The sequence below is a fragment of the Panthera uncia genome, chromosome D4 (assembly GCF_023721935.1).
Source record: "Panthera uncia isolate 11264 chromosome D4, Puncia_PCG_1.0, whole genome shotgun sequence".
NCBI classification, from domain to species: domain Eukaryota; kingdom Metazoa; phylum Chordata; class Mammalia; order Carnivora; family Felidae; genus Panthera; species Panthera uncia.
The window spans coordinates 68,934,617-68,950,301 of NC_064807.1; positions in this window are offsets into that span (position 1 = coordinate 68,934,617).

Genomic DNA, 15,685 nt, shown 5'->3' on the forward strand with positions numbered 1-15,685 from the left:
AGGTTGGTCTGGTGTTATCATGTCTTCAACGCCATCATGACGCAAAAGTCTCATTCGAAATATTTAACACCCTGAGTGACCTGGAGGCTGATCATTCAGAAGGGACAACAGCTGTGCATCTGCTCAGTGGCGGGGATGAGGGCTACACTGCCAGGTATCCAACACCTTCAGTTGCTGGATTTGGATCCAGGATGTCCTAGGGGAGTGAATGGGTCAGCCTCAATGAGGGGGGACATAGGGGTGGGGCTGGGGGCAGAGGCTACTCATCTGCCATTATATATCCCATTAATTCAACAATTCGATTATAGCATTATATATTCCAACAATGCAACAACCGGTTAAACTGGCCATTCCTACCTGTATTGACTGAAGATCAGCCTGTGATATCGACGGGAAATGGCAATAATAGTTCTTCCCAGACGTCAGGCGGGCAACTGCAACATTCAGATGTGAGTTCTTTACTAGGCAAAAAAAAAAAAAAAAATCTGTTCAAAATAAACAACCGTATTTGCTTGGAGTTTCAGTGCTAAAGTGGGAATTTATAAACCTTCTATGATCCCTTGACTACCAGGAAGCAAAGCCGTGCTAGGGCCCTAGGCCAAGGGCTAGTCTCAGGAACAGAACAGGAAGGAGCTCCATTATTTGAAAGGCACTTGGCAATGGCTCAGGGTGATGGGGCAGGAGTCACAATGGTGGACAGCATGAATCGTATACATCTTGGATTACACGGAGAAGAAAGACCCAGATGGAAAAGGACCACTCTCCCTCTCCACTCAACCCCGGCAGCGTGCCTTCAGGGAAACGAATGAAATTGTAAGTGTTGAAAACTGGGCCAAGGGCAAAGCGTTCACAAAAGTGAGTTTCTTAGTATTAGGGCAGTAATTATGCCGGAGCTAATCCTGCCAACATGGGGCAAACGCATGCCTCTGGCTTTTGTGGGCTTTCTTCCGTGGTGCTCCGCTGTGAGATGTGGCAACCATGGTAAACACTTCATTTTCTTCATATGGCCCAACTCCAGACTCTTTATTTGCTTTCCTTGTCACCCCCATTTCCACAGGAAGCTTGCAATCTCTCCAACAGACGTGATGCTCCTCGTAGAAATCTATAGTTAGCTATATATTTCTGATTACTTTTATTTTAAAAGCATTTGGAAATACTGAAAACTAGAAAGTAGAAAAGTAACCAGGATACTATCTCTAAGATTGTATTACCACGACTATGTGTATTTCGATGTCACACACACGTTTATACGCATTATGCGTGTGTTTGGGTGGGGGGTCCCCGCACCAACAAGCAATTCTGGGGACACTAGCTGAGTGTCCTACAATTCAACTCAATTCTGACACCGTGTACCCAAAGAGAGCATTCCACGGGTTAAGAGTTCGGTCCCAAAGGACACCCCACCCCAGCCCCCAGCCCTCCTTCAGACACCAGTCACAAGCTTACCTGTGCTTCTGAATGGCTGGCTATAAATAAGAGGCTCCAAGACCCTCTCCTCTGGTTCGATTAATTTGCTAAAGCGGCTCACAGACCAGAGAAACATTTTATTTAGTAGATCACCAGTTTATTAGAGAAGGAGATAACTCAGAAACAGCCAGACAGCCGGGATGCAAAGGCAAAGGATGCGGAAAGGGCTTGGAGCGCCCATGCGGTCTCCTGATGAGCCATTCTCCCTAAATCTCCATTTGGTCACCAACCCGGGTCTCCGAACGCTATCCTCTTTGGTGTCTATGGAGGCTCATTACCTAGCTATAGTTGATTAAATCACTGGCCACAGAAGAGTCAACCTCCAAACCCATCCCTGAAGTTTGGGAGGGAGGTGGTCCAGAAACTTCCAGCCCTCCTATCACGTGGTTGGTTTCCCTGGCAACCAGCCCCAACCTCAGGTTAGCTCAGGGCTTTCCGAAAGTCTCCTCATTGACACAACAAAAGCACCTTTTCTGCTCTTATCACAGGTATTTATAGGGTTTGGGGAACTCTGCCAGGAACCGGGTGGAAGAGCAAATATTTTTTTATTGTATATCACAATATCACAATATGTGTAATTCATTTTCACTGAATTGCCATGACACTATTACATGATTTTGTATTTGTTCTATTCCTTAATGCTTAATGTTGTGCCAGGGGCATTTTCCATTATCTAATACAGTCCATGATTTTTAGTTGTTGCATATGAATTTTTCATTTGGGTGCATTATGTTTTAATTAACTTTTTCCTTACTAAGTTTTTTAACAACCTTACAATCGTAAAACAACCCTGTGATGAGTGTCTAATAAATCACTGCCGACACTCTTATTTCTCTTAGAGTGATTTCTTAGAAATATAACTATTTTTAGTGACTTTAACGTGTAATGTCAAACTTTAGTCTGGTGTGCTTACACCACTTTGCACACACCAGCCGTCCATGAACTTGTTATTATGCTTTTAATTTGCATTTCCTTACTAATGTGGTTGAACACATTATTATTTTTTTATACAAACTATTTCGTATTTGCCAATTTGTTTTTACTAGGTCTGTTTGATTCTAATTTGTAAGACAATCTTTGTATTTTAAGTGTTTTAGTAATTAATGTTTTTTTTCAGGTACAGGAATTAAATTTTTTTAGTCAAATCTATTGATTGTGTCTTTTGACATGTTTTGCCTTGGTTATAAGATTGAAACGATACTCTCATTTTGTGGTTCCTTATGTGTATAATCTTTTTCCTAATAACAAAAAGTAATGCTAGTTTTTACATTAAATTTTTTAAATTAAAACACTTATAAAAGCCTAGGAAAATCAAAATACACTGTAAAAAAAAAACAAAATTCAACCAAGTAAATGTTAAGATCTACTAGGTAGAGGGGAAATCCAAAGGGCTACAGAAAGTGAGAGGTTTTTAAAGGCAGACCCAGGAAGTCATAAATTGAAAGAAGGATTATTACTGGTGAAGTAACGTTCACTTGGGGACAAAAGGGCTTTAGTAGGTGGATTACCTTATCCTCCTTTGGGGAAAAAAGAGGGCCTTCGTGATAGATTACCTCATTGGTACTGACCAGGAAATTCCTGACTGGTGAAAGGTTACATTTCTGGGGGTTTGAAATTGCAGTTAGGTTAAGTATTAAGTCTTGGTTTACTGATGTGGGACCTTAATCTAAGTGATGCCATTTTGGGCCTATGGTTTTCTTTTTAACAACATAAAGGATAAAAGATGTACCCATCTCTCAGCAAATAAAATATTACGTATACTCTCTGTTGTATCCATGTACATTTTAATCTTTCTTTCACTATTTGTTGTTATGGAAAGAGATGAGGATATACACATATTTCTCTAGAGTCAGTTTACTGAATGTCAATCAATTTTTCTCCATTGTCTTGCGATGTTTCCTATACAATCTACTGAAGTCATATCTAATAAAGCATGTGAAGTATTTTTCCCTGCAGTGGTTCGTGTGTTTATTCTTGCCTCAGACTCACATCTATTTATTACACATTTAATGAAAATATAGAAGCAAATATGATTATTTGCTCATTGAAAACTGTTCTTAGCTCTGAAAAAAAATATCAATGCTGGTAAAGATATAATAAAAAATAGTTTTGCAGGGCGCCTGGGCAGCTCAGTCAGTTGAGCCTCTGACTCTTAATTTCAAGTCGGGTCATAATCCCAGGGTCGTGGGATCAAGCCCCACATCAAGATTCTGTCTCAGGGTACCTGGGTGGCTCAGTTGGTTAAGCCTCTGACTCTTGATTTTGGCTCAGGTCATGATCTCATGGTTTGTGAATTTGAGCCCCATTACATTCTCAGTGCTGACAGCTGGAGGTCTGCTTGGGATTCTCTCTCTGCCCCTCCCCGACCCAAATAAATAAATAAATAAATAAATAAATAAATAAATACAACTATTAAAAAAATCTTTTAAAAAAAGGGATTCTCGCTCTCTGCTTCTGCCCCCTTTCCCACTAGCGCACTCTCTCTCTAAAATAAATTTTAAAAAACGTTTGGCACATGAAAGACAACAGAGTATTAGTTTATGACATATGGAGATACCAGCTGTATGAAAGTTCAATATTTGAACATTAAATCCCCCTGTGCAGTGCAGATTTGAGATGATGTATAAGAAAACTAAGGTTGGATAAGTAAACTGGGGTCAGAATATGGAGGGTCTTCAAAGAGAGAACTTTGAGTTTAATAAGCAACCAAGAAGGGGTCTTGAGGATTCTTGAGCAGGGACAATGATGAGGAAAAGCCATTAGTATGATAATGCTCTATGGGCTAGAGGCAGAGACACTGGATTCAGAGAAGCATGCTGGGAATTCTAGAAATTCATCAGTGATAGAATGAGGAATTTTCTTTTTCTTTTTTTTTAATGCTTTTATTTATTTTTGAAGGAGAGAGTGAGACAGAGCATGAGCGGGGAAGGAGCAGAGAGAGAGGGAGACACAGAATCCGAAGCAAGCTCCAGGCTTTGAGCTGTCAACACAGAGCCCGATGCGGGGCTCGAACCCACAAACTGTGAGATCATGACCTGAGCCAAAGCCAGACGCCCAACCAACTGAGCCACCCAGGCACCCCAAAATGAGGAATTTTCAAGAGTGGCAGTGTAGCAGAAGGCAATGATTTCTTCACATGTCAGACAGAAACCATGGTGCCCACTCAACAAATATCTGTCAAGTTTCCATATACTCTAGGTATATAAAGGACAGGAAAGAGAGAATGCCACTGTTCTGGGCCTCATACCTTGAAGAAATAGTAATACCACTGATGAAAATAGGAACATATTTGTCCTAGTGTGTGGACTGCTGCATACCCTTTTCTCACTTAATTCATGATAAGTAACCCCCAAGAGCCTCTGTCCTTGCCATTTTTCTGTACAATAACTTCTAAGGGGAGTCCAAACATTACTGTGGCTTTTTTCTGGTCCACCAATCCTTAAGGAGAAGTCCAATTGTGGTTACTGTTCATGTGCTCTGACCTACTGGTGGTCTTAACGTCCCTCCCTCTCCCCAAGTCCCATGCAGGATGAGTTCTTCTGTGGGCCCTTTGCACCAGAGATCTCTATCATCAATTTATGTAAAAGCAGGAAAAGGGTCAAACTGATTTTATGCTACACCTAGGTCTTAGAGAAAAGTCCTCAAGGATGGTCCAGACCATCTCATCAGGGTAAAAGATCACCGACACTGACCGAACTTCAGCATTTTGGTTCCAAATTTTTGGCTCATTTCAGTTCCTTACTTGACGATCATGAAATCAGCAGGAACTCACGGACCCCAGCCCTGTTTGCGGTCCAACTATCCGACCTTCTCACACTTTCTCTGTATCATCATAATTTCTGTTAATCTGAGCCTCTTGCTTTGCCTAGTTTAGTCTACTTATCTTGCTCCTTGAATTTGATCCCTGTTTTAAAAGCCTTCAGATCACCTCTGTAGAGCTTTTTCCTCAGGCTCCACTCTGCTTCTACCCTCACCTAACCATGTCCTGGCTCTGATCACCTCCTCTTCCGAAGCCCACACATAGCTTCTACCTGACCTATATACCAACTACCTGACCTATAGCTGGACATTGCCTTCCCCAGAATCTATAATTAGTTGCCATGTAATTTAAAATGTCAGTAGTTCACAATGTTCTTCAAAGGGTACCATGATCATGATCTCTGATTGCTCCAAACCTAAGCAGTTTGAGAACTGCTGATCTATAAAATGGGGCTCAGATGACCCGGCCTGCCTACCTCACGGAGTTGTTGTGAGGATTAAATGAGATTATATATGGAAACTGGTTTTGAAAGCTTTGAAGTGCCCCACAAATCCATGGGATTGCTACTGCCATTCTTCTGAGACCAAGCAAACAGTCACTGGGCACCTATACTGAGGCATACAGATGAATGAACAGTAAGGCCATTGAGACAGTAAGTAGAACCTAGGTCTTAAATTTATGACATGGAGCTTCTCCTTGGTCTCTTTAGGCCAAATCCTCTTTTGGGTTTTGATAATTCGATTTCGTTATAGAAGCAAAACAACTCACATAGAGGATTTGGAGTATATAGCTCTTTAATTGGACCACCTTCTCTTTCTCTTCCCTCCCTCCCTCCCTTCCTTTCTTCCTCCCTTCCCCATTAAAAAAAATTCACAAACCATGCTTTTCTACACATAATATGGCAAACACAAGGAGTGTTTGGGGACAGAGAAGAGGTAGATTTCATTATATGTGAGTCAATTTTTCTAGAAGCTGTTGGATGGTCAGGTAAGTAGCTCAATCACCTGTAACTCCCTAGACTTTTGCCACTGTCATCTTTTCAATAATGCTCATTGGGACATATGCCAGGATCTAATTTGAGAACTCTACTACAATATGCTCTATGTGTTGCATGATGTAGAAAAGGCACAGTCTGCAATTCCCACCTTGCCTAAATGAACAATTCTGGGACAAAAACACCTTGTCATCGCCTTCCCTTGGCACTGGAATTGGTATTTAATCAGCCAGCATTGACACGCGAAAAGAGTTTGGTGCTTGAGTAAAACACTGTGCACTCCTCTCCCCTCATCCCCTCCCTAGTTGCCTTCCTCTTTCTCTCCCCCAACCCCCTCCCCCAAGAGATAAAGACAAAACATGAGCAAAACAGATGCAGACATGCCTAGGAGATTATATTATCACTTTCAAAAATGTAAAACCACATAAATTGAAGGTTTCACAATAAAACACAAGGCTTTACTTAATTGGCTAACTGGGGAGCGCATGGAAGCAGGTTAGGAGTAACTGGAAGTAGAGAGAGGAAGATTTGGGAGCAGAGTCTCAGAGGAGGGTCCACTGGGCAATGCTGGGGAACTTGGTCTCGAAACTGGAGTTCACAGACAATCTTCATAGGATGTTGGGAATGTGAGCAGTGCTATTTGCAACCACTATGCTAGATTGTTACTACAATGGGTGTGTGGGGAAAGAGACTTTTCCTCATTAGTAGAGTATCACAAGTCAGTGTGATAAACAGGTCAACTGTAGGGGCATGAATACTCAGTGGTGGGGAGGGAAATGGTGACAAGTTCTGGAAAGAACTTCACAATGTACATTACAGAGATGTCTCAGAGCCGAAGAGAAAAAGAATGGCAGATGTTACTTATTTGGGAAAACTGTGACAGCCTCAGGCCCTCCAGAAATGGTTGAGAATGCAGGAGAAGAGAGCTGGAGGTTCTACTACAGCAGCAGGTGCTTAGTAGGAAACACATCTAGAATATACAGATGCCACAGTCAAGTCCAGATTTCATGTGCTTCCAAAAATAGAGAAGGTGGACCCAATGCACCTTCAGAGGAGGCGTCAGTGCTTAATGCCACACATTAGATTCCTTCTTTTATGTTGGCTGGATAGAGTAAGACCAGATTTACCATCATTTTTCTGAGTCAATGCTACTGGCAGGGAGTTAACTCTTGCAGGTAGTCAGGGGCAACCCAAAGAGAGAAACAAAGCAAAAGAAATCATGTCCTTAATCAACATTCCTCCCTTTCTACTTGGAAACTAAAAAGCCTACCCTTCTGTGATATCCAGCAGCTTTAAAAGATGGAGGAGAAAACAGCTAAGCTGGAGACTGGACATGAACAATACATATGAAGAGTCTTGAGACTGGCCAACTTCTGGGGAGGGGGTAGTATCTGGAAAAGGGGACAAGGGGTGGGACTTCTGGAGGAAAAAAAAATTAAAGGAGAGTGAGGAGATGAAAGAAGGGAAGGTTTAGATTGTACCTCCCTCCACTGTTTTAGCAAACATCTAAGAGAGGACATCATGAAGGTCTGGAGCTAGAGGCCTCACACTGTCACAGAGAACAAAGAACCAGATAGCTAGAGGCCATCTAGAGGCACCCTCACCTCTCATTACTACGTCTGTTAAGTTTTATCACTTTTATTTGAGACAAAATTTTTTACTGAATCTGTTTCAAATTGTGTGTGTATGCTTTTGCTTAAGAGGGAGGATAGCCAAGATGTTCAACGGCATGAGGAAGAGAATACATCCTCACGTCAATGTCATATAATTTCACGGTAAAAGATGTTTGATAAACGAATCCAGCCAGGGAAGAGCCCCCAATGGAGAAGGCATTAAAGGGTCAAAGACAGAACCTATCACCTGGTTGAGTGAAGATGTCAAGGATACAGCTTGGGATATGCTTTGACCCTTTCCATACATCCTCCACTCTTTGATGCAGACAACTGATTTTTTCTTGATCTTAAATAAAGTCATTTGCAGGTGTGCCTTCAAGCTCCATTTCCCAACCACACTGCTACACCTATAAAGCCACCACTCTCTGGGTTTTGACAGTGATGTCCAATACCTTCTCATACCCTTTTATTATAATCCGGAAAGATTTCAAAGAGGATGATAGCTGCTTAGTGTTACCATTTATCTGCTCTCCTTGAGGCTGCAGTGGAGATAATCTAAACCGAGGGAAGAGGTACACATTCCCTGGGGGAAGGGCTAGTGGTCGTGGCCAAGGTTCTGTTCCTCACGGTTATTCCTAATGGTGTCACTCTGGGTGAGTCCTTCACCCTTGAGCTCCATTTTTTAAATCTGAAAATCAAGAGAGTCCTTGGCCCCTGAGGACCTTAACTTTCCCAAGGCCCTTTCCCCTTCTGGTTATAACAACGATTCAGAAAACTGTGCCATCAAGGGGAATGACCAGTTGTGATTGTTACTACAGAAGCTGATTTGGGAAAAAGCATACTTCCTAGGAGAGAGGACTATGAAGCAAAAGATCAGCACACCAGGTGAAAAGGGAAAGGGGATCATATCAGCAATCAGAAGACAAAGTCAGGGTGTAGGGGTGTAGTTCAGATACTACTGCCAAAGAGACAGGCCCTTCAATGTGTGTTTATGTGACTCACCAGGGAACTTGATGACAAGGCTGATGGTGGGTGGAGAAGGTAGTTTACGTGCGTGAAAGGGAATGATTCTGTTATGAGGCATTTTAGGGGGAAAGAAGTTGGATTTAGCCAGCTCCTTTTTTTCCGTTTTCTTCACTCACTTATTAGGAAAAACCAACAGAATTGAGGGGGGTGGTCAGGATCTGGAGAGGCATTCCACAATGACTCATACAAACAAAAACAATGGAGCTTAGGAAAGAGCCTTTTTCAAATCGAAGTTCAGGGTTTCAAAGAACTCATTTGTTTTTCCTTTATCTTGCTGTTTATTTTTTATTAACAACAGCAGGGTTGGGAGGACAAAGAGACTCAGAAGGCTTTTCACAGACCCAGAAAGCACCTCCAGAGACTTGGGCCAGCAATTCACCTAAGACTCTAAGTTTCCTTATGTTAAATATATTCATACAGGGCCAGGCACTGAAGATGTCATTTGATTGCTTCTTATTAAATCTAAGATACCACAATGGTAAGATACACGATTAAACTGCCAATTATATTATACCATGCCATTTGTAAGATGCATTTTCATCTTAGAGACGTTAAAAATATATTTTTGGTAGGGGCACTTGGGTGGCACAGTTGGTTAAGCGTCCGACTCTTGGTCTCGGCTCACGTCATGATCTCACAGCTCGTGAGTTTGAGCCCCGCATCAGGCTCAGCGCTGACGGCGCAGAGCCTGCTTGGAATTACGTCTCTCCTTTTCTCTGCCTCTCCATGCTTGTGCTCTCTCTCTCTAAATAAATAAACTTAAAATAATTTATAAAAATATATTTTGGATGAATAAAATGTATTAAATATCCTAACTCTTTGAATATTGTGGTTTGTGTTAAAGTCTAACTTTAACTGCTCCCTAGACACCATCATAGCTAGGGATGTGGTCAGGTGACTCCAGCCAAGACTTTATTAATCCTCAAGGCCTTTTTCTTTTTCTTTTTTTAATTTTTTTTAACGTTTATTTATTTTTGAGACAGAGAGAGACAGAGCATGAGCGGGGGAGGGGCAGAGAGAGAGGGAGACACAGAATCGGAAATAGGCTCCAGGCTCTGAGCTGTCAGCACAGAGCCCGACGCGGGGCTCGAATTCATGAGATCATGACCTGAGCCGAAGTCGGACACTTAACAGACCGAGCCACCCAGGCGCCCCTCAAGGCCTTTTTCTAATACCTGGGTCAGAAGGCTGAACGCCAAGCCAGTAGACCTAAGTGGAGGAGACTTTGTGCTGTGTTGGTAGCAGGGGCACTGGGTGGTAGGGTATAGGAAAATTGATTGTCTTAGCAACTTGAGAGCCAGCCATAACAATGGGCCAAGGATAAGAGTGCTCTTCAATTCCAGTTCTAGAGCTTGACCGTATAGTTATCTCAATGTTGTTCCTTCTTCAATGGAAGAGATTTGGGGCCATCAAGGCATCAAATCCATAAGATCCACAGAATGTTTCATTTACCTGTCTAGAGTATTGGCAATGTTGCATTGTAGCTAATGTTGCCTGTATTTCCTGTGAAGGAATCGTTTTTGGTATTGTAACATCTCCTCCAGTCTAGTCCAGTTGCCTAGAGAGAATATGGGCTTAGAAAAGAAAACAGCCTGGGCTACAATCCCACGGATGGCTAGTGTAGTAATGGGACTCACAAGGAAATGTACTCAACTGAGAAAAACTGACTGGTTCAGTAAACTGTGCGAGTGCTTACTTCTTTGTGTTTGTCATCCTCACGACAACGGCAATCAAAGTAGGTCCTGTTATTGCTTCCATAATGCAGATGAGGAAAGGGAGGCTCTTGGACAAGCACCTTGTCCAAATGATGTGGCCCATAAGGCAAGGGGCCAGGATTTGAATGTGGGTGGTTGAATTCCAGAGCCTGTGCTTTTCATCACTATATCCATAAATAAGAAAGAAATCTTGCCATTACGGAGATTCAGACACATAAACTCGCCATGACATAAAGAGAAAACTGCCTCAAAAGATATGTGAGCAAAGTGCCCTGGAGCCCAGAGGAGGAAGCTATTAAGTTCAGGGATCTTTCATAATACGAAAAGTGACTATGAGAGCAAGTCAGCTACATTTTCTATTTTTTTTTAAGTTTTATTTATTTTTCAAAGAGAGAGAGAGAGAAACCGAGAGAGAGAGAGAGAGAGAGAGAGCATGGGTATGCATGTGCATAAGTCAGGGAAGGGCAGAGAGAGAGGGAGAGACAGAATTCCAAGCAAGGCTCCACACTCAGTGTAGAGACAGATGCGGGACCCGACCCACAATCACAAGATCACAACCCGAGCCAGTATCAAGAGTCAGACGCTTAACTGACTGAGCCACCAAGGCACCCCTGCACTTTCTTTTTAAGAAGGGACTTCCTTTATTGTTCTATAACCTCAGACCACGGGTTTCCCAGATACCATGCATTTGCCTATTTGTGGATTGAATGGCAATACCTTTTCTCTAAGGCTCATGGATGTATATCAAACACAAGGGTTTTCAGCGAATAGCCAGTAAGGGTGATGTAAACATATTGTTTGGTTGTGGAAAATTTCACCCACACCCCAAGGTAGAGAGGACAGTATAATAAACCCCGAGTATCCCCTGCCCAGCTTCAGCTGCTTATCAACATTCTGCTGCTGTTCTTGCTTTAGCTGCACCTGCCTGACCCGCACTTTTTTTTTTTTTCCCCTGGAGCATTTAAAAGCATATACAAGCATCCATTTAGTTTCACTAGTAAACACGTCAGTCTGAATATCTATTATACCAAGCCTTAAAATATTAACGACAATACCATTATCCCAACCAATGAAATCAACAATAATTCCAAATATTCATCTGATATTCAGTCTGTGTCTAATTTTTCCTGATTAATAAGCACGCTTTTAACAGAAGAACTTTTACTTCTTTTGTGCGGAATAGAGGCGCACAGTTTTCCCTCTCAGTTCTATTCTGGCATATTTGCAAAGACACAGCCTTTCCGAGGAGCGATTTAGGTTGTTAAGAAGTAAAAATAAAATGAGTTTTCATAGATCACACATAGAACGTAACTGTATTTGTAAGGTTAAAGCCACTAAATAAATTAAAAAAATTTTTTTAACGTTTATTCATTTTTGAAAGACAGAGAGAGAGAGAGAGAGAGAGCATTGAGCAGGGGAGGGGCAGAGAGAGAGGGAGACACAGAATCCTTAGCAGGCTCCAGGCTCTGAGCTGTCAGCACAGAGCCCAATGTAGGGCTTGAACCCACGAACTGTGAGATCATGACCTGAGCTGAAGTTGGACGCTTAACTGACCGAGCCACCCAGGTGCCCCAAAGCCACTAAGAAAATTGAAAAACAAATGCCTGGTAATGATGGAAGCGAAATAGCATGTGCCAAGGTGAGGAACTAGGCTGCAAAAATCCTATTAAAGTATAAGCCTATTCTTTTTTTTTTTTTTTTTTTTTTTTAATTTTTTTATTTTATTTTTGGGACAGAGAGAGACAGAGCATGAACGGGGGAGGGTCAGAGAGAGAGGGAGACACAGAATCGGAAACAGGCTCCAGGCTCTGAGCCATCAGCCCAGAGCCTGACGCGGGGCTCGAACTCACGGACCGCGAGATCGTGACCTGGCTGAAGTCGGACGCTTAACCGACTGCGCCACCCAGGCGCCCCGTATATAAGCCTATTCTTGAGACACTAAGGTTACAGGCTTCTGGTTCCATTTCTGCATTTTGGGGTTTACCCAAGATTTGAGTGTAGCAAGCTGGGCAGTGGCTTAAGACCAACGTCATGAACTATTTTAATAGGAATGAAAAGGCTTATGGTGTGTGTGTGTGTGTGTGTGTGTGTGTGTATTTAAGAGAGCTTCTGAATATATCTGACCTGTTGCTTCTCCTCTGAATCTTAGTATCGTGCGTGTGCATGCACACACACGCACACACACTCTCACACACACACACACACACACACACACTCACACAGAGTATATTCATTCTATATTGGATATCCACGTTGGTTTGTCCGTTCTACTCATTGGCATTGTTGACTGGGAGGAATACTGAAATGAGAAAGGGCATAACTCACTCTCCCTGTTCCTATGAACTTGACCTTGGGAGAGAGGCAGGGGGTTTAGAACGAAGTCACCAGCATCTCAGAACTCAAGAACAAATGGTAGAAAAAACAGTGTGGGGGATGGTGACTACCACGGTGGGGTTAGGTGAGAACTGGGAGTAGAGAACAGTGACACAGGTAAAGGGAAGGACTTGGGCAAAGGCCTCGAGATGACAACATGGGCATTCTGAAAACTGAAAGCCATTCATCATGAGGTCTTCTCAATGTGGCAATTATGACTTATGGAACATTTTGGGCTGCCCTTTAAACATAGCCTAGAGTTATTTGGTGGGACTCTCACAAAAACCAAGGCTGCTTTGTGATTAGGAACACTTTCTTTTCCAAACGCCAGAAACATAGGCTGTAATAATAAACTACCATGGTTACAAAGCTTATTTGGGGTTGAAAATGCCAGCCATATTCTAGCTAAGGTTTGTTGTCTAGAAAGTGCTGTGGCTGAGTACTCAAGCCTAGCCTTGGACTTCAGGAGTTGGCTGGTAGTTCCTAGATCTTGTAGGCATTGTTTCTCGGTAACTCAGTTTTCTTGGGTTCAAGAGAGACCTTTGCAGAATTAGCTGAGAAGGGTTGGGGAGGGGCTGAGAAGAGGGAGGGAGGCAAACAATTATTCAGCCATTGTTTAACATAAGGCATCCGCATAACTTCTTTTGAGACAATGCAGGACAAAATACATGTTAAATTACAAAGCAGCATACAAACTGTAAGGTGTGCAGAAAAGAGTTTGGAAATATTTCCCCTTTGATTATACACTTCATAGAGTCTCAACAACAGTTCTTTTGAAGAATGTGGTATAATTGAGAAACACATGTATGTAGTTTTTGCTTCTTTTTTGTGGTCTTCACGTGAATCCATTCTTTCAGGTTTTTCTAGTTTGTCAGTTCACACTCTTTATTACCTTTGCTGATCGGACACACTTTAACTTACAGAAGCATAAACTAGCTTGAGCACTCTGCTGGGGAAGTCAAAGATCCAGTGGACATAATGAAAGAAGGAATCTCAATGATTCAGAAGGGCGAGGATCAGGTGTGTAATTAGACAGGTCGGGACTTATGAGGGTGGAGGGAACACACCAGAAAATGTTTTCTGTGAGCGGTGGGTGTGATCCGAATCTCTCTGTACACTACGGTAGTCAGTACTGTAACTCTTACAGACACCCAGCCGAGCTCTGTGTGGGTTTCTTTAAAGTAGCATGGCTTTGTTCACAAAACCTAACAGCCCAGAATCGTTCCACCTGAAGAGCGCATATTTTAAGTGGCTTTGCCTGTTGCTTTCCGTGGCTAGGAGCATGTGGACGTGCAGCCCTTACAACACGTTTGCAGCTTTTCATTATTTTCAAAACAGCCCATTTCACTCAGGTTCCATCCAAGTCTACATTTTGGGCCCAGGTTACCTGGGATGGCTGGTTTGTAAGATAATGAGGGGGGAAAATGAAAGTCTGAAGTTGCTGTCACTGCCTTAAGGTCAGAATTAGGAGGGAATCATGAGTAATTAGGTGTAATCCCTTAAAAAAAAAAAAGAGTACTGTTGTCGCTATGTTGGTTGTTAAGGAAGCATAAGAAGGTAATTCTGATGTAACCCGGCAGGCAAATTTGCAATATTGTGTCAGTCTCTTACGTTTCCTCTAGAGCATAAAGCACAAGAGTATTCTGTAAAAATACACTGATAGTCTCAATAATTAATCTGTTAAATCCTTTAATTTGAACCTCAGCAAATATTTTTCTCCTGTGTACAAAGGTAGCTCAACATTTATTGGTATTTCCTCTTGGTAACAGTTTCCATTTTTCTATTAACCTAAGGATCACCTTGATGTGAATTCTTCTCTAAAGATTCCTAAAGAAGTGTTTAAACAAAACCATATGGAGGCAAGATCTTTCCACTTACACATGCCGATGCATACCCCAGGCTAATTAGGGCAAACGGAAAGATGACACATGCATTAATGGGGGGGCTTTAAATCAATTACTTTTCATGAATTTAAGATTACTTCTGACGATTATGAAAGGACACTTGTGAATATAAAAGTAATATATTCTCATTGAAAGTAAGTCAAACTCTAGCCATTGTCCTGGGACAATATTTTCCATTGCCGTTGATCCTTGAACCCTACTAATACCTGGACTGCACGTCTATCTGTGACTCTGTTCTGCAAGTAAACATAAGTATATGTGACAAATAAAAATTCTCTGCATGTTTCAGTAGAAAAAAAAAGTCAGAAATAAAGGGGAAATTTGGACAAGAGATAAAAATCTCCCAGTGTTCCATGTCTTAGGGAAAATCATTATTAACAAAGACTGGCATACTATTTATTTCTATGCGTACTGCATATGCATATTAGGCAATGGAGAGCATACTATAAGCACTTTGTTGGTGCTATTTTTTGATTTTTGATTTTTAAGTAATCTCTACACCCAGCGTGGGGCTCAAACTCACAATCCTGAGATCAAGAGTCCTGCGCTCCACTGAACGAGGGGGCAAGCCAGGTGCCCCCTATAAGCACATTTCCTATACTGTTTTCCACTGAACATTATGCCATAATGATTTTTCATGTTATTAAAACTCTTTATAAATATAATCTTTAATGGCTTCATAGTATTTAATACTATAAATATACCATGAATTTCATAACCAATTCCAGGATTTTTAGTCATGTAAGTTGTTGCTAATGTTTAATACTAAAATGCCATGATATTTTTGTGCATAAATATTTGCCTCTAAGTCATATATATATATATATATATAT